The sequence below is a fragment of the Aegilops tauschii genome, chromosome 5 (genome assembly GCF_002575655.3).
Source record: "Aegilops tauschii subsp. strangulata cultivar AL8/78 chromosome 5, Aet v6.0, whole genome shotgun sequence".
NCBI classification, from domain to species: Eukaryota; Viridiplantae; Streptophyta; class Magnoliopsida; order Poales; family Poaceae; genus Aegilops; species Aegilops tauschii.
The window spans coordinates 460,221,007-460,240,916 of record NC_053039.3 but is presented as its reverse complement, the minus strand read 5'-3'; positions in this window follow the sequence as shown (position 1 = coordinate 460,240,916).

Genomic DNA, 19,910 nt, shown 5'->3' with positions numbered 1-19,910 from the left:
ACATATCGTGAGCAACAGGAATAGCACATGACAACTGGAGGTTCACTCGAATATTTATTCGTGTGGGTATACGGGTAAATATGGGTGTCCACGGCTCCGATGTTGATCATTGATCGGAAAGTGTTGCGGTCATGTCTATACTTCACCGAACCTATGGGTTCACACGCTTAAGGGTCATCTATCTGATGAATACTAGACAAGGAGTCTGAGAGAAAGTCACTGGAAAAGTTTCGGAGACGACGGAAAAGTCCCGGTGAGAAAACCGGCAGTGTTTCGGAGCTACCGAAATTGTTTCAGAGAACACGAAAATGTTTCGGAATAAAATCAGCATACCGAAAATGTTCCGGAGAGTGTCCAGAATAAGATCACGGGGTGCCGAAAATGTTCTGGGACCTTCTGGAATTTTTCAGAAGAAATAGACACGAAAGACATCTTGTCCCAGTGTGAGGGGACAAGATCCCATGAAATGTGGGGGCTGTTTTTGGTCTGTTTTGGGGGCGCCCCTTTAGGGGGCAGCCCCTTGTGCCTGAACAAAGGTGCCCACCCCCATGGTGGGGGCAGCACCCACAAATGGTGGAGATGGTTGGGAGGGGGTGGGGCCCCATGTTGGGGCACCATGGACAAGGGAACATGTTTTCTCCTTGTTTGGTTGGAACATGTTTTCATTGTGTTGGTGGGTGCATGTTTTGTGGGCTGAAATTTTAGCCCTCCCCCCCCACCCCTTCCACCACTATATAAGGAAGAGGAGAGGAGCTCTCCAACTCACTCCAACTCTCTCACCAAATGGCATGCATGATCTATCTTTCTTCTCTCCCTCCCACGAAAAGTTTCGTAGAGCCGAAAGGCTGTCTGTGTTCCGGTGAAACTAGTTCTGGACGGCGAAGCCCTGCCGGAAAGCTGACACCGTATGTGTGCAACCCCGTAGAGAGGTCGTAGGTTCGATCTTTTCCCCGAGGGGTTGTTCAAGGGTCCTCCCGAAGAGCTGTCCGTGACACCGTCTGAGGGACTGTCCGACCGCCAAGGGCTGTCCGAGGAGCGGACAAGGGAGTACATCCTCGCGGTTGGGAGGTTGTAAATCCTAGCTGCGGGGATCTGCACCGACGATCTTCATTGACTCTACTTCCGCTACGCTACGAGTTGGTAACGATCAGATCGAAATTCTTTTATGCAATCTTCATAGTGGTCCTTGCGTAGATCAGATTTTTTTTTTGTTTTCTATCGTGTTACCCTACAGGTATTACCCTACAAAAGATAAGAGTATGAAAACAAAAAATAAATAAAAATGAAACAAACACTAAAACACACTAAAAAAATTATTAGGCAAGAACGAATTCATGACATTGGTATTACCATTTTAGATGAAGGAAAATAATAAACTAAAAGAAAATCAAAATAATGAAGTTTTCTAAGAAAGAAGGACACCCTTTAAGAAGATTTTTTTTTAAAGATAAACATTTAAAAACTTGCACAGTACTTTGCACTGAAATTGTACTTTTTGACATATGCAAAGAATAAGCTTATAATAGTAAAATTTTCGCATTCTAGTATAGTTTACAAGCATATTATTTGATACTTGCATATATATTTACATAGGTAGGAATAAAAACTTACCTTTTCTAAGAAGGAATGAATTAGTGGCATTGTTATTACCCTTTAAGAATAAAAGTGAAAATAATAAAAATAAAATAATTATAAATTTGCACACAATTTAAACAAAACATGGTTGTTTTTATAATATGCAAGAATAAGCAAATAATAGTGGAATTTCACTAAAAAGATGTTTATTAGGAAGTAATGAATTAGTGACTATCGTATTACCTTGAAGATGAAAGAAAATATACAAATATATATAATACAAACTCAAAATAATCATTTTTCTAAGGAAAAATGAATCAGTGGCATTAGTATTATCATTTAAGAAGAAAGAACATGAAAAAAAAATCCAAAACAAACAGTGACAAACTTTGCTCATAATATACATAAAATTATGCTTTTTAAAAATATCCAAAAGTAAGCATATAAAAGTGAAATTTTCACAAAAACAAAAATCTCGGAACGAATGAATTAGTGTAATTGGTATTACCCTTAAAGTAGAATGAAAATGAAATATAAAACTAAAATAATAAGAAAAAATAAAATTTTCTAGGAAAGAATGAATTAGTGGTGTTAGTATTCCCTTTAAGAAAAAAATTATTTTTTAAACAAATTAAATCTGGCACACAACTTTCTGTCGAAATTATTGTACTTTTTGTAATATGCAAAGAATAATCATAGATGGTATTTGTATGTATATATTTACACTAACCCAACTTCCTCCAAATGCCCACACACAAAAACTAACTAATAAATAAAAGGATAAAACAAAAGCAAAAACACATAAAAACATAAAACAAAACAAAGAAAGAAGAAATAAGAAGGCTATGTCGCACTGAAATGGGCTTCAACCCGTTATAGAATTGACTGACCCAAATATGGGGTTAGCAAAAAAAGAGTCCAAAACAACAACACAGAGACCAACCAAAAAAAAGGTACACAATCTTAAAGTAGAAATCAAAGTTCCAAAAATTGATTGAACCAAAATAATTTTTCGGGCGTTTTCAAGCGACTTACATATAGTGAAAGTGGAACATGTACTAAGTACTAAGTGAAAAGAGTTCGAAGCATTGGGATGTCTTGATTCAACTGTCGTTGGTCTTTGAAGAGATCAGGAGAGACAATTTGATTTATACTACTATTTTTTAACTTTGCACTAACAGGGTAATTTAATTTATACTAGTAAGGAAATTGAGTCGACAATTACTCTTGCACTGCCTGTATATATTTTTGGCACTTGATAAAGCATATGCATGTGTCTTGGATCAACTCTCACCAACTTGTGATAAGTATAGTAAAGGCATCTCCGACGCCGGCTCCTAAAATGAACATAGTATTTGTCTGGACGCGTCCACAGACACCAACACGGTAGGCGGCCATCCAACGCTTGCCCCAAACCTAGTAAAATTTAAACCAGACAAACAAATATCATACAAACACAACGGAGTTCATGTAGATGGACATAAGTTTGACATAATTTACATAAAGTTGGATGGTATTTCGTCCGTTCAACTAAAACTGTAAAAACCCTACTAATTTTGTAGCAGACGGTGACCTCTATGCTTGTTCCGGCTGACCGGCAGCACCTCCGCCCCCGTATGGGTCATCCATGGTGTCGGAGTCGTCAGAGTCCTTCCTGCGGCAGAAGGGTGCAGGGGCGCGACAGCCCTACCCGACCACCGCATGACGCTCGCGGAGGAGCCGCTTGGCTTCCTCCTGTGTTGTGCGTAGAGCTGCTTTGGCCAACGCCAACCCTCGTTGGAAGCCCTGCCCATGCCCTTGCCAGCGGCAACAGCAGTGTCACGTAGTGACCACTCCTTCCCAATCTTGATGAGCTGTCCGTCGAGGCGGCGTGGCCGCGCGAAAAACGTCTCAATGGTGGTCACTGGCCGGTCCTGGCCCCAGGCCTCTGCGAGATCGATGTCCGCAAGGACCCTGATCGGCACGGCGTCGAACTTTGCGAATGCTGCCCAGTAACATTATACTACTACCTCCGTCCTGGTTTATTGGTCTCCTTTATATTTTATGCCCAATTTTGATTAATAATTTAACTTACAAAATATTAATGCATGTCACCAAAAGTTATAGCATTGGATTCGTATTTGAACATAGTTTTCAACTGTATTGTCTTTTATAATATGCATTGACATTTTGTTAGTTAAATCTATGGTCAAAATTTGACACAAAAATAAATGAGAACCAATAAACCGAAACGGAGGTAGTACATATGCAGTTACTCTCCACCATGACTAGCCTGACAACACACATGTGGTGTCATATGGTGCGTGTCGGAGTTGTATTTTCACCGTGGGGTCTTGCCAGGCGGTGGAAGAGGATAGCCGATTAGCCATGGACCGCTTGCGGTGCTATATGCTAGTCAGAGAACATTGAATTGCATATTGAAAGCTGCATATGGTTGCAGACTTTATTTATGGCAAACAGAAATATGTATCTGATGCACACTTTTGACTGCGAGCTTTTGCTCCTATCCTTACAACACAGTCGCATCCGGTCAAGCTCCTCCTGCATGGTCATTCAAATCCTGTACGTACCGTGCTTCGTTTGAGAGGTTGGCGTTTGTTGTAGAATCAAGCGACGCGTTTGGTTGGGGACAAGTAACGTATTGGATGGACAAGTAACGTTGCATTAGCTGATAACTTTTGTGGTTCAAGCAAGGTTTTGTTTCCCCATTACATTGTAGCTCAAGAGGCCGGAAGACAAAAGAAAAAAAAAACTTCTTCTCTCACGGGCTTCCCCAAATCTAGAATCAGAAACGATCCAGAAGCAGATAGGTATGAACACAGCCGCACACATAGAAGGAGATCTCTGCCGATTCTGAGGCAGTTGGTGTGTTGATTGGAGAGCGAATCCAAGATTGACGTCGCGGATTCGATCGATTCAGTCGGTGGGAATCTTTTCTGTGGTGTAAGAGTGGAGATGAACCCGTGCCCACCTTGTTGCAAGGCCATGGCTATAGCCACCAGGGGAACTCTCCCGCGAGTGAAAAGTTAGCTAGTTTTTCTCCTTTTTACTTCGTTCTTCAGTTCGGTTTCCTTTTTTATTATTTTTCTTTTACTCTTTTTTTCTTTTCTTTCTCATCTTTCTTTGTTTTCTTTAGTGCACAGTGTTTTACAAATTCGATGAACTTATTTTCAAATTCGATGAACTTATTTTAAATTGAATGAACTTTTTTCAAATTCGATGAATTTTTTTCCAAATTCGATGAACTTTTTCACAAACCCATGAACGTTTTCCAAAATCGATGAACTTTTTTCAAATCTGATGAACTTATTTTTTCAAATTCGATGAACTTTTTTCAAAAACAATGAAGTTTTGTAACATCCCAAATTTTTAATTTGGAATGTTATACATAGGTCATCATATGCATATAATATTTTAATTGCATTTTGGTTTTGATCCTAGGAATTCTAAGCAACTCAAGGACTCACGAAGAGAGTTGGGGATTTCATTTATTTTCATATTTTGAATTTTTCTCAAATATTGAAAAGAGGATCACTTTGGTTTTAATAATTTTTCTCTTCGAAATATTTCATTATAAAAAAATAAATGAGAGGAGATAATATGACTTCTCCAAAATAAAAGAAATATTGGAGAAAAATGTTAAAATCCAAATAAATATTTTATTTGGATTTTATTGCTATTTTATTTGAATTAGTAAAAAACATGCATTTCTCAAAATTGCATTTTAGGCCAAGAAAATGTTCACTATGTTCTAAATATTTTACTTAGATGGTGAAAATTGTTTTTGACATTTTTAGAATTTATTTTATATTTCTTTAGGATTTTTCCTTCGGCGGATTTTATAATAAAAAAACCTTCGGACCGACTGGGCCGAAGCCCAGCCGGCCCAGCGCCCGGTCGCCCCGACCCCGAGCCGGTCTCCCGCTCCCGCACGCGACGCCGCTGCCGTGGCCGCCTCGGAGTCCGCCGCCGCCCTGCCCCCTCCCGCAAGCACCCCCCCCGACCCCCTTTATAAGCCGCCCCACCCCCGCCGCCTCTCCTCGCCCCGCTCGCCGCCCAAGCCACTGCCTACGCCGCCGCCTGCCGCGCCGCGCCGCTGCCCGCCACCCCGCGTCCGCGCCGCAGCCGCCCCGCCTCGTCGAAAGCCGCCGGAGCCGCCGGACCTCGCGGATCTCGCCGGCCTTTTTTTTGGTTTAGGTAAAAAAATAACCATCCCGGTTTTTTTAGAAACCCTAGTTTCGGTTTTTATTCAGATCGGTTCGGCTCGTTTCATTTTTTCGGTTTCGTTATTTAGCAAGCGTCCGCTCGTTAGTTCGTTTTTGACGAACGCGTTCATCTGTTCGTCTCTGTTAACGAACGTTCGCGCCGCAGTCTTTTTCTTTTTATTTTATTTTCGGCCAGGGACCTATCCATGATTATTTTTATCGCGGATTAGCCCCAAACCCTCGCAACTTTTCAACCGTTCATCCAAATCCAGTGAAACCAACGCCAAAATCTTCGTCTCGAGCCCCTCTTTCTGTTTAATCAACTTGAACATGACTTTGACAATTTAAAGTTTGGTTTCAAGCAGGTTTATTTTCGAAGTTCTTTTGATCGTAGTTTCAGTTCCGTAGCTCCGATTTGACCGATTCTTTTTGCAACTCGAATCTCTTCAATTGAACTTTCAGATTTGATCTTCTTATTTGAGTTTTACCCTTGCATCAATGCTTGAGTGCTTATGTATGCTATTGTTTGTTTGCGATAGAATTTCCGGAGTGCGAAGCGTGCTACTACGAGTCTCTAGGGTTTGCGGATCGTCAGCAAGGCAAGTAACACTTCGATCATATCCCTTTATCACCCAGTTTTATGCATTAGTTACAATCCTCAAACACTGCATGATTAGGATGTGATTAGCATGTGGGTATTGGGAAGTAGATGATGAGGTAGAACCTATTGTCCTTTTGTTATCAAACCCTTGGGAGTTACTTCTACGCTATGCTTATATTGTCATGCTATGCTCGTAGACGTGGATTGGGTTTGAGTGTATCCATGACAGATGTGAGATTGTTAATGAATGGTTAACTTAAGGTGGCTACTTAAACACACATCTGGGTGGATTGGTTGCGGGCACCTGGGGATATACCAGTGTTGTCCTTTGGTTCGCCACCCAGGCTCAAAGGGATCATAAGATTATTCATGCTAGAAACTTCCGTGTGCAGCCATAAGCTATTATGGGCTCTAGCATAGTTGAGTATGTGGCATGACCTCTTTCCGTGGTAGGCTAGCAGATGTAGGGGATGTAGGTTGGTACTGTCTACCCAGAGTAAAGAGTTAATGTTTCTGAAAGACTGTGTCTCGGTCATCCGTTTCTCAAACACCATGAAGTGCGAGAAATCCAACGGAGGAGATCGAGTCTTGTGGGGAAAAGTGCACAAACCTCTGTAGAGTGTACAAACTAATCATGGTTAGCCGTGTCCCCGGTTATGGACATCTTGAGTATCTGGTTCTTGGATTATCATGTTGATCTCATCACTCTAAATTAATTTGTTGGGTTATTAATTACTTTTTAATTGGGATTGAGATGGGGATTTACCATTCTCAATGTTTATCAACTACCATGATAGTTAAATAAAATATATTCCTTTGATGTAGGGGAAAATTGGCTTTTCGCAAAAACATTATAACCATAGAGCATCCACCAGCCATATATGCATGTAGTGATAGCGTTTTACTTGTTCATTGCTCTATTGTGTTATCTTGCCAGCATATTCCATGTGCTGACCCGTTTCGGGCTGCAACATTTGATGTTGCAGACTTTTCAGACGAAGAGTAAGGTGCGCTAGGTCGTTGTCGTGCCCTCACCTATGCCGATGGAGTTGATGGACTCACTTTATTTTCCAAGCCTTCCGCTGTTATCGTATTTAGATGGCCTTAAGCCATATTTATTGTAATAAGTTTTCTTTTGAGACATTCGATGTAATAAGTGTGTGATTGCACTCTGTATAAATCTTTCGAGTACTGTGTGTGTCAGCATTACTGATCCAGGGATGACACTTATACATAGAGATTTGACCGTCTGAGGTCGGATCGCTACAACTTTCTTTCAATATTATGAACTTTTTTAAAACATTGATGAAATTGTTTTCAAATTCGTGAACTTTTTTCTCAAATTAGTGCACTTTATTCAATTTTCTTGACCTTTTTTTGTTTCACGTGAACATTTTCAAATCTGTGAACTTTTATGAATACGTGAGCCTTTTCTTTTTTGAAAAAATTTCACAAACTTTACTTAATCTGTGACTTTCATTTTTTTGGAACCGCGCAGCCCATATTGTCCTTAATAAATGTTGAGGGAGTACTGACCACAAGTACTAGGTAGTGGTTAAATGAGCGGGCTTAGAACGCAAAGATGTGAGTTCGAATGAGCGCCAGTTGGCTAGATGGCGCGGAGTAGGAGCTCCTGGAGAGATGGCGTGCTGTGTTATCCTAATCCAGTCGGTATGGGCCGTTTTGCGGTTTGTAAAAGCGTTGTATCTGATTACAGGGTGATTGAAACCAGCCCAGATGAACCAAACATGTGTATGGTATTCGGGAGACGATGTAATCAGAAGCACTTTAGCTACATTTCAGTCAGCTGACTTTTCATTTTGTGGTCAATCAATTTTCTGTTCATTGGATCGTGCTTTGAGATCTGTGTTGTTCTTAGTTTTTTAATTCAGTTGTTGGGTTGGGATGGAACGAATTGATTGACACGTTGTTTTGGTCAGTGATACGTCTCGAACGTATCGATAATTTTTTTTATTCCATGCTGTTATATTTAATTCTTGGATGTTTTACAATCATTTTATATCATTTTTCGAAACTAACGTATTGACATCGTGCCAAGTGCCAGTTGTTGTTTTCCGCTTCTTTTTACATCACAGGAAATCAATATCAAATGGAGTCCAAATGCAACAAAACTTTTTGTGGATTTTTTTGGACCAGAAGACACCAGATGGGCCAGAGAAGCACCTGGGGGTGCTCTGAGGGGGGCACAACCCACAAGGGCGCGCCTGGGACCCCAGGAGCGCCCAGGTGGGTTGTGTCCACCTCGGTGGCCTCCCGCACCGCCTCTTTGGTCTATAAATACCCCAATATTTCAGAAACCCTAGGAGAGTCGACGAAAATCAATTCTAGCCGCCGCAAGTTCTAGAACCACCAGATCCAATCTAGACACCATCACGGAGGGGTTCATCATCCTCATTGGTGCCTCTGCGATGATGCGTGAGTAGTTCATTGTAGACCTACGGGTCCGTAGTTAGTAGCTACTCCCTCCGTTCCAAAATAGATGACTCAACTTTGTACTAACTTTATTATAAAATTAGTACAAAGTCGAGTCATCTATTTGGGAACGGAGGGAGTAGATGGCTTCCTCTCTCTCTTTTGATTCTCAATACAATGGTCTCTTGGACATCTATTTGATGTAACTCGTTTTGCGGTGTGTTTGTTGGGATCCGATGAATTTTGTGGTTATAATCAAATCTATGTTTTTATCCATGAACGTTATTTGAGTCTATCGATCTCTTATATGCATGATTACTTATAGCCTCATATTTCTTCTCCGATATTTGGGTTTTGTTTGACCGACTTGATCTATTTATCTTGCAATGGGAAGAAGTGCTTTGTGATGGGTTCGATCTTACGGTGCTTGATCCCAGTGACAGAAGGGGAACCGACACGTATGTATCATTGCTATTAAGGATAACAAGATGGGGTCTATTTCTACATAAATAGATCTTGTCTACATCATGTCATCGTTCTTATTGCATTACTCCGTTTCTCCTTGAACTTAATACACTAGATGCATGCTGGATAGCGGTCGATGTGTGGAGTAATAGTAGTAGATGCAGGCAGGAGTCGGTCTACTAATCTAGGAGGTGATGCATATATAATGATCATTGCCTGGATATCGTCATGATTATTTGAAGTTATATCAATTGCCCAACAGTAATTTTTTTACCCACCGTATGCTATTTTTCTTGAGAGAAGCCACTAGTGAAATCTACGGCCCCCGGATCTATTTTCTCATCATATACTTTCCGATCTATTTTGCTATTTGCCTTTTTATTTATTTGCAACTTTTATTTTCAGTTCAATTAATCCAAAAACCCAAAAATACCTTGCTGAATTTTATTTGCATCTATCAATCTATTACAACTTTCTTCCGTCCACATGCCAATTTCTGGCGCCGTTATCCGAAAGGGATTGACAACCTATTTAACACGTCGGGTTGCAAGTATTTGTTCTTTGTGTGCAGAAGCTATTTACGTGGGTTGCGTGGTTCTCCAACTGGTTCGATAACCTTGGTCTCATCACTGAGGGAAATACCTACCGTAGCTGTGCTGCATCATCCCTTCCTCTTTGGGGAAATACCGACGTAGTTCAAGCCGCATCAGTCAGTCGAATCGGTACCGGGCCGATTTCTTTGTCTTGGTTGCACCCGTTTAATTCTCGGTTGCATATTTCCTTTTCCTTTTTTCTTTCCTTTATTGGTTATATTTTGTTTTTGTGGGTTTTGGCTGGGTGTAATTATATACATACAAATACTATATAATGTGTGCCAAAATTTCATGATTATATGATTATTTTGCATATTATGATAAAATGCAATTTTGGCCCAAAGTTGTGCGTAAGTTTTTGTGATAAATTTCCTTTCTTCTTAAAGAAAATACCAACGCCACTAATTCATTCCTTTTCAAAAACATATCATTATTTTAATATTGTTTTATTCTTCACTTCATTTTCGTTCTACTTTAAGGTTAGTACCAATGCCACTATTCATTTGTTCTTAGATTTTATTTTTGCAAAAGTTTCACATTTATATAATTATTCTTGCATATTGTAAATAAGCGCAATTTTTATGTATATTTCGTGCAAATTTTGTCCGTGTTTGTTTTAGATTCTTTTTCCCATTTTTTTTGTTCTTAAATGGTAATACCAATGCCACACATTCATTTTTCCTTAAGAAATTTAATTCTTTCTTATATGGGTATTTTTGCTTCATTTTTTATTTATGTTTTTTGTTTCTATGTGTTTTTCTTTTTTTCTTTCCGTTCTTGGTTATTTTTTGTTTTTTGTGGGTTTTTGGCAGAGTGTAATTATATACAAAAAGTACTATATAATATGTGCCAAAATTTCATGATTATCTGATTATTTTTACATATTACGATAAAGTGCAATTTCGATGAAAATTGTGTATGCTACCGCCGAACTAAGCAAAATAAGATGCATAAAAGATAAACATCACATGCGATCAATATAAGTGATATGATATGGCCATCATCATCTTGTGCCTTTGATCTCCATCTCCAAAGCACCATCATGATCACCATCGTCACTGATAACCCACAAGTATAGGGGATCAATTGTAGCCTTTTTCGATAAGTAAGAGTGTCGAACCCAACGAGGATCTAAAGGTAGAACAAATATTCCCTCAAGTTCTATCGAACACCGATACAACTCTACGCACGCTTAACGTTCGCTTTACCTAAAACAAGTATGAAACTAGAAGTACTTTGTAGGTGTTGTTGGATAGGTTTGCAAGAATATAAAGAACACGTAAATAAAAACTAGGGGCTGTTTAGATAAAAACACAATAAAGTAAATATAGCGAGTGTGGAAAAGTGGTGGTAGGAGTTGTGAAATTGTCCCTAAGCAATTGACTACTTTACTAGACCGATAGCAAGTTTTATGTGGGAGAGGCCACTGCTAGCATGTCATCCCTGACTTGGAATTCTATGCACTTATGATTGGAACTATTAGCAAGCATCCGCAACTACTAACCTTCATTAAGGTAAAACCCAACCATAGCATTAAGATATATTGGTCCCCCTTCAATCCCGTATGCATCAATTTCTATGCTAGGTTGAAGCTTCTGTCACTCTTGCCCTCCAATACATAGTCCTATCAACATACAACTAACCCTATGGTGTGATCCACGCGCGCGCTCATATGATAGGCACCAAAGGACAGCAACATAACCACAAGCACATTAAATCAATCGTAGCAATTTATCAACCACCGATAGGACAACGAAAATCTACTCAGGTATCATAGGATGGCAACACATCATTGGATAATAATATGAAGCATAAAGCACCATGTTCAAGTAGAGGGTACAACTGGTTGCGGGAGAGTGGACCGCTGTAGATAGAGGGGGTAAGGTGATGGAGATGTTGGTGAAGATGGCGTAGGTGTTGGTGAAGATCACGGTGATGATGATGGCCCCGACGGCGTTCCTGCGCCACCGGAAGCGAGGGGGAGAGAGCCCCCCTCCTCCTTCTTCTTCCTTGACCTTCTCCCTAGATGGGAGAAGGGTTTCCCCTCTGGTCCATGGTCTCCATGGCGTGGGAGGGGCGAGAGCCCCTCCGAGATTGGATCTGTCTCTCTGTCTCTCTCTCTGTTTCTGCGTTCTTGTCTTCTACCCTTTCACCGTTTCGTATATATATATATGGAGATCCGTAACTCCGATTGGATTGAAACCTTCGCCGAGATTTTTTTCCGAAAATTAGCGTTCTTGCGGCCAAAGAAGAGCAGCAACCGCCTTACGGGTGGCCCACGAGGGGGGCAGGCGCGCCCCCTGCCTCGTGGCCACCTCGGGCACCATCTCGCATTGATTCTTCTTCCCATATTCTCCAAATATTCCAAAAATATTCTCCGTCCGTTTTTATCCCGTTTGGATTCCGTTTGATATGGGGTTTCTACGAAACATAAAACATACAACAAACAGGAACTGGCACTGGGCACTGGATCAATATGTTAGTCCCAAAAATAGTATAAAAAGTTGCCAAAAGTATATGAAAGTTGTATAATATTGGCATGGAACAATCAAAAATTATAGATACGACAGAGACGTATCAGCATCCCCAAGCTTAATTCCTGCTCGTCCTCGAGTAGGTAAATGATAAAAAAGATAATTTTTGATGTGGAATGCTACCTAGCATAATCTTGATCATGTATCTAATCATGGTATGAATATTAAGACACGAGTGATTCAAAGCAATAGTCTATATTTTGACAAAAACAATAATACTTCAAGCCTACTAATAAAGCAATCATGTCTTTTCAAAATAACAAGGCCAAAGAAAGTTATCCCTGCAAAATCATATAGTCTGGCTATGCTCCATCTTCACCACACAAAACATTCACAACATGCACAACCCCGATGACAAGCCGAGCAATTGGTTCATACTTTTTAATGCGCTTCAGCCTTTTCAACCCTCATGCAATACATGAGCGCAAGCCATGGATATAGCACTATAGGTGGAATAGAATATGATGATGGAGGTTGTGTGGAGAAGACAAAAAAGGAGAAAGTCTCACATCGACGCAGCTAATCAACGGGCTATGGAGATGCCCATCAATTGATGTCAATGTGAGGAGTAGGGATTGCCATGCAACGGATGCACTAAGAACTATAAGTGTATGAAAGCTCAAACTGAAACTATGTGGGTGTGCATGCAACTTGCTTGCTCATGAAGACCTAGGGCATTTGAGGAAGCCCATCGTTGGAATATACAAGCCAAGTTCTATAATGAAAATGCCCACTAGTATATGAAAGTGATAACTCAAGAGACTCTCTATCATGAAGAACATGGTGCTACTTTGAAGCACAAGTGTGGTAAAAGGATAGTAACGTTGCCCCTTTTTCCTTTTTTTCTTTTTTTCTTCTTCTTTTTTTTGCGGGCTTCTTTGGCCCCCTTTTTTTATTTAGGCTTCTTTGGCCTCTCCCTTTTTTTTGATGGGGCAATGCTCTAATAATGATGATCATCACACTTTTATTTACTTACAACTCAACATTACAACTTGATACTAGAACAGAGATATGACTCTATATGAATGCCTCCGGCGGTGTACCGGGATGTGCAATGATCTAGCGTACCAATGACATAAAAAAACGGACAAGCCATGAAAACATCATGATAGCTATCTTACGATCATGCAAAGCAATATGACAATAAATGCTCAAGTCATGTATATGATGATGATGGAAGTTTCATGGCAATATATCTCGGAATGGCTATGGAAATGCCATGATAGGTAGGTATGGTGGCTGTTTTGAGGAAGATATAATGAGGCTTATGTGTGATAGAGCGTATCATATCACGGGGATTGGATGCACCGGCGAAGTTTGCACCAACTCTCGAGGTGAGAAAGGGCAATGCACGGTACCGAAGAGGCTAGCAATGATGGAAGTGTGAGAGTGTGTATAATCCATGGACTCACATTAGTCATAAAGAACTCATATACTTATTGCAAAATTTTATTAGCCCTCGAAGCAAAGTACTACTACGCATGCCCCTAGGGGGATAGATTGGTACGAAAAGACCATCGCTCGTCCCCGACCGCCACTCATAAGGAAGACAATCAATAAATAAATCATGCTCCGACTTCGTTACATAACGGTTCACCATACGTGCATGCTACGGGAATCACAAACCTCAACACAAGTATTTCTACTAATCCACAACTACCCACTAGCATGACTCTAATATCACCAACTTTATATCGCAAAACTATTGCAAGGAATCAAACATATCATATTCAGTGATCTAAAAGTTTTATGTAGGATTTTATGACTAACCATGTGAATGACCAGTTCCTGTCACCTCTCTAAATAGATATAAGTGAAGCAAGAGAGTTTAGTTCTTTCTACAAAATATATGCCCATGCTCTAACAAATATAAGTGAAGCAAAAGAGCATTCTACAAATGGCGGTTTTCTATGTGAAGAGAAACAGGCAATCCAAACTTCAAATGATATAATTGAAGCACATGAAGCATTATATAAAGCCATACTCAAAAGATTTAAGTGAAGTGCAATGAGCATTCTATAAATCAACCAAGTACTATCTCATACCGGCATGGTGCATAAAATAAAAATGAAAACTAAACGCAAAAGACGCTCCAAGATTTGCACATATCGCATGAACGAAACGAATCCGAAAACATACCGATACTTGTTGAAGAAAGAGGGGATGCCTTCCGAGGCATCCCCAAGCTTAGAAGCTTGAGTCTCCTTGAATATTTACTTGGGGTGCCTTGGGCATCCCCAAGCTTGAGCTCTTGCCTCTCTTCCTTCTTCTCTCATCGAGACCTTCTCGATCATCGAACACTTCATCCACACAAAACTTCAACAGAAAACTCGGTAAGATCCGTTAGTATAATAAAGCAAATCACTACTCTAAGTACTGTTGCAAACCAATTCATATTTTGTTTTTGCATTGTGTATACTGTAATATAACTTTTTCATGGCTTAATCCACTGATATAAATTGATAGTTTCATCAAAACAAGCAAACTATGCATCAAAAACAGAATCTGTCTAAAACATAACAGTCTGTAATAATCTGAACATTAACCATACTTCTGGTATTTTAAAAATTCTTCCAAAATTAGGAAACATAAACAATTTATATAGAAAGACAGTAAAAAAAGAATCATAACCATTTGACGTTTCAGTAAAAAATTAAAAATCGCGCACTACAGCCAAAGTTTCTGTCCTGCACCGCACAAACCAACAAGCATTGTAAACATCCTAAAGGAAAACCTTGGCACATTATTTATATAATACAATGGAATTGTACAAGGGGATAATTATTTTTATTGAAAATTTTATGTAATGAAGATTCACAAAGTTTCCGTGAGCATGAACAAAGTTCAAGGCTAGCTCCCACTTCAACAATGCTCGTCTATCTCACTTTCACTTTTCTTTTTGAAAAGTTTTGGGTTCCCCTCTTTATTTTTTTTTGTTTTTAAACTTTATAAAAGCACACAACAGAAACAAATGACTTTCTAAAATTTCCGGGTTGTCTCCCTGGCAGCGCTTTCTTTAAAGCCATTAAGCTAGGCATATAATGCTCAAGTAGTGGATCCACCCGGATCCCAAGGTATATCAAAGCCAATTTTAATTAACAATGATTTGTAATTTAGTAGTGAGCACAAAGTAACATATATCATGTAATGCCGAAGTCTAACTCTCTTCCTATGCAACGGCATGTCATAAAAGAACAATTCATGCACACAAAGTAAAGGCCAATGCATAGTATAAACAGTTTCTTGCAATTTTATCGTGTTGGAAACATAGAGAGGTGGAGATATAGTTCCTCTCTCATAATAATTGCAAGTAGGAGCAGCAAGCACATGCATATTATATTCATCAAAATCATCATGTGCAACGGTATAAGGCAGCCCATCAATGTAATCCTTAATAAGTGCAAACTTGTCCGATATAATGTAGTCGGGAGAATTCAAAAAGATAATAGGACTATCATGTGTGGGTGCAATAGCAACAATTTCATGTTTAACATAAGGAACTATAGCAAGTTCATCTCCATAAGCATAATTCATATTGGCATCTTGGCCACAAGCATAGCAAGCATCATCAAAAAGGGATATTTCAAAAGAATCAACGGGATCATAATAGTCATCATAGGAATCATCCTTCGGTAAGCACGAAGGGAAATTAAACAATGTATGAGTTGAAGAGTTACTCTCATTAGAAGGTGGGCACGGGTAGCTAATCCGCTCTTCCTCCTTTTGTTCTTCGCTCTCCTCATCATCTTTTTCATCCAATGAGCTCACAGTTTCATCAATTTCTTCTTCCATAGACTCCTGCAAAATATTAGTCTCTTCTTGGACAGCGGAGTAGTCCTCAATATATGGTTCAACATAGGCATTAGAAGCATAATTATCATAGCAATATTTAAGTATGGCAAAGTTTTCAGATTTGTAAAGAGTAGCATCATACTTTTCAATCAGAGAAGCAATTTTATAAGCACCCTTAAAAGCAACAAATTCTTCAATTTGTTGAACATCATAGTAATTATAAACACCCTTAGCATAAGATGATACCATTCCATTATCACTAAACTCACATTGGTAGGGAAGGTGTTTCTTAGGGTTTTCAGAACAACAACTAAAATCACATATTTCACATAAATTCCAAGCATAGCATTGCAAACGATGAATTTGACCCAGTAAAATTTTCCCTTTTTCAGATATGCGCTGTCGCACATAACAAGCATGCTCATCTAAAGATTTGCCCTCAACCAAGCTAGTTGGGGTTTCAGCACGAGCACATAAGGATCGAAGATGATCCAAGTAAAAAGCTTCAGGAGTGTCATAGATTTTGAGTGGTTCTTCAACCATTGGTTTAGTGGGTACAACTAATTTTTTTTGGTATTTTGCGTTTCCTACCCATAACTAAAGATAGAAAACAACTAAGAACAACAAATAAAAATTACTTAGTGATAAAGCAAACAAGCACACACGAGAATATTCACCCCACGCTATGACTCCCCGGCAACGGCGCCAGAAAAAGGTCTTGATAACCCACAAGTATAGGGGATCAATTGTAGCCTCTTTTGATAAGTAAGAGTGTCGAACCCAACGAGGAGCTAAAGGTAGAAGAAATACTCCCTCAAGTTCTATCGACCACCGATACAACTCTACGCACGCTTAACGTTCGCTTTACCTAAAACAAGTATGAAACTAGAAGTACTTTGTAGGTGTTGTTGGATAGGTTTGCAAGAATATAAAGAGCACGTAAATAAAAACTAGGGGCTGTTTAGATAAAAAACAATAAAGTAAATATATCGAGTGTGGAAAAGTGGTGGTAGGAGTTGCGAAATTGTCCCTAAGCAATTGACTACTTTACTAGACCGATAGCAAGTTTTATGTGGGAGAGGCCACTGTTAGCATGTCATCCCTGACTTGGAATACTATGCACTTATGATTGGAACTATTAGCAAGCATCCGCAACTACTAACGTTCATTAAGGTAAAACCCAACCATAGCATTAAGATATATTGGTCCCCCTTCAATCCCGTATGCATCAATTTCTATGCTAGGTTGAAGCTTCTGTCACTCTTGCCCTCCAATACATAGTCCTATCAACATACAACTAACCCCATGGTGTGATCCACGCGCACGCTCATATGATGGGCACCAAAGGACAACAACATAACCACAAGCAAATTAAATCAATCATAGCAATTCATCAACCACCGATAGGACAACGAAAATCTACTCAGACATCATAGGATGGCAACACATCATTGAATAATAATATGAAGCATAAAGCACCATGTTCAAGTAGAGGGTACAGCGGGTTGCGGGAGAGTGGACCGCTGTAAATAGAGGGGGTAAGGTGATGGAGATGTTGGTGAAGTTGGCGTAGGTGTTGGTGAAGATCGCGTTGATGATGATGGCCCCAGCGGCGTTCCGGCGCCATCGGAAGCGAGGGGGGAGAGCCCCCTTCCTTCTTCTTCTTCCTTGACCATCTCCCTAGATGGGAGAACGGTTTCCCCTCTGGTACATGGTCTCCATGGCGTGGGAGGGGTGAGAGCCCCTCCGAGATTGGATATGTCTCTCTGTCTCTCTCTTTTTCTGCGTTCTTGTCTTCTGCCCTTTGACCGTTTCGTATATATATGGAGATCCGTAACTCCGGTTGGATTGAAACCTTCGCCGAGATTTTTTTTCGAAAATTAGCTTTCTTGCGGCCAAAGAAGAGCAGCAACCACCTTACGGGTGGCCCACGAGGGGGGCAGGCACGCCCAGGGGGGGCAGGCGCGCCCCTGCCTCGTGGCCACCTCGGGCACCGTCTCGCTTTGATTCTTCTTCCCATATTCTCCAAATATTCCAAAATATTCTCCGTCCGTTTTTATCCCGTTTGGATTCCGTTTGATATGGGGTTTCTGCGAAACATAAAACATACAACAAAACGGAACTGGCACTGGGCACTGGATCAATATGTTAGTCCCAAAAATAGTATAAAAAGTTGCCAAAAGTATATGAAAGTTGTATAATATTGGCATGGAACAATAAAAAATTATAGATACGACGGAGACGTATCAGTCACCGGCGCGACACCTTGACCTCCATCGTAGCATCGTTGTCGTCTCGCCAACTATTGCTTCTACGACTATCGCTACCGCTTAGTGATAAAGTAAAGCAATTACATGGCGATTGCATTTCATACAATAAAGCGACAACCATATGGCTCCTGCCAGTTGCCGATAACTCTGTTACAAAACATGATCATCTCATACAATAAAATTTAGCTTCATGTCTTGACCATATCACATCACAACATGCCATGCAAAAACAAGTTAGACGTCCTCTACTTTGTTGTGGCAAGTTTTACGTGGCTCCTACGGGCTGAGCAAGAACCGTTCTTACCTACGCATCAAAACCACAACGATATTTCGTCAACTATGTGTTGTTTTAACCTTCACAAGGACCGGGCATAGCCACACTCGATTCAACTAAAGTTGGAGAAACCGACACCCGCCAGCCACCTGTGTGCGAAGCACGTTGGTAGAACCAGTCTCGCGTAAGCGTACGCGTAATGTTGGTCCGGGTCGCTTCATCCAACAATATCGCCGAATCAAAGTATGACATGCTGGAAAGAAGTATGACTTGTATCTCCCACAACTCACTTGTGTTCTACTCGTGCATATAACATCTACGCATAAACCTAGCTCGGATGCCACTGTTGGGAAACGTACTAATTTCAAAAAAATTCGTACGCACACGCAAGATCATGGTGATGCATAGCAACGAGAGGGGAGAGTGTCGTCCATCTTCCCTCGTAGACCATAAGCGGAAGCGTTATGGCAACGCAGTTGATGTAGTTGTACGTCTTCACGATCCGACCGATCCAAGTAACGAACACACGGCACCTCCGAGTTCAGCACACGTTCAGCTCGGTGACGACCCACGAACTCACGATCCAGCAGAGCTTCGAGGGAGAGTTCCGTCAGCACGACAGCGTGATGACGGTGATGATGATGCTACCAACGCAGGGCTTCGCCTAAGCACCCGCTATGATATGACCGAGGTGGATTATGGTGGAGGGGGGCACCGCACACGGCTAAAAGATCAATGATCAACTTGTGTGTCTATGGGGTGCCCCCCTCCCCCGTATATATAGGAGTGGAGGAGGGGGAGGGCCGGCCCTCTATGGCACGGCCTGGAGGAGTCCTACTCCCACCGGGAGTAGGATTCCCCCCCCCCCTTCCCCAGTTGGACTTAGAGAGAAGGAAGGGGGAGAGAGGAAGGAAGGAAAGGGGGCGCCCCCCCTCCAAGTCCAATTCAGACCATAGGGAGAGGGGGCATGCGGCATGCCCTGGTCTCCTCTCTCTCTCTCCACTATGGCCCAATAAGGCCCATACACTTACCAGGGGGTTCAGGTAACCTCCTGGTACTCCGGTAAAATCCTGATTTCACCCGGAACTATTCCGATGTCCAAATATAGGCTTCCAATATATTGATCTTTATGCTCGACCATTTCGAGACTCCTAGTCATGTCCGTGAT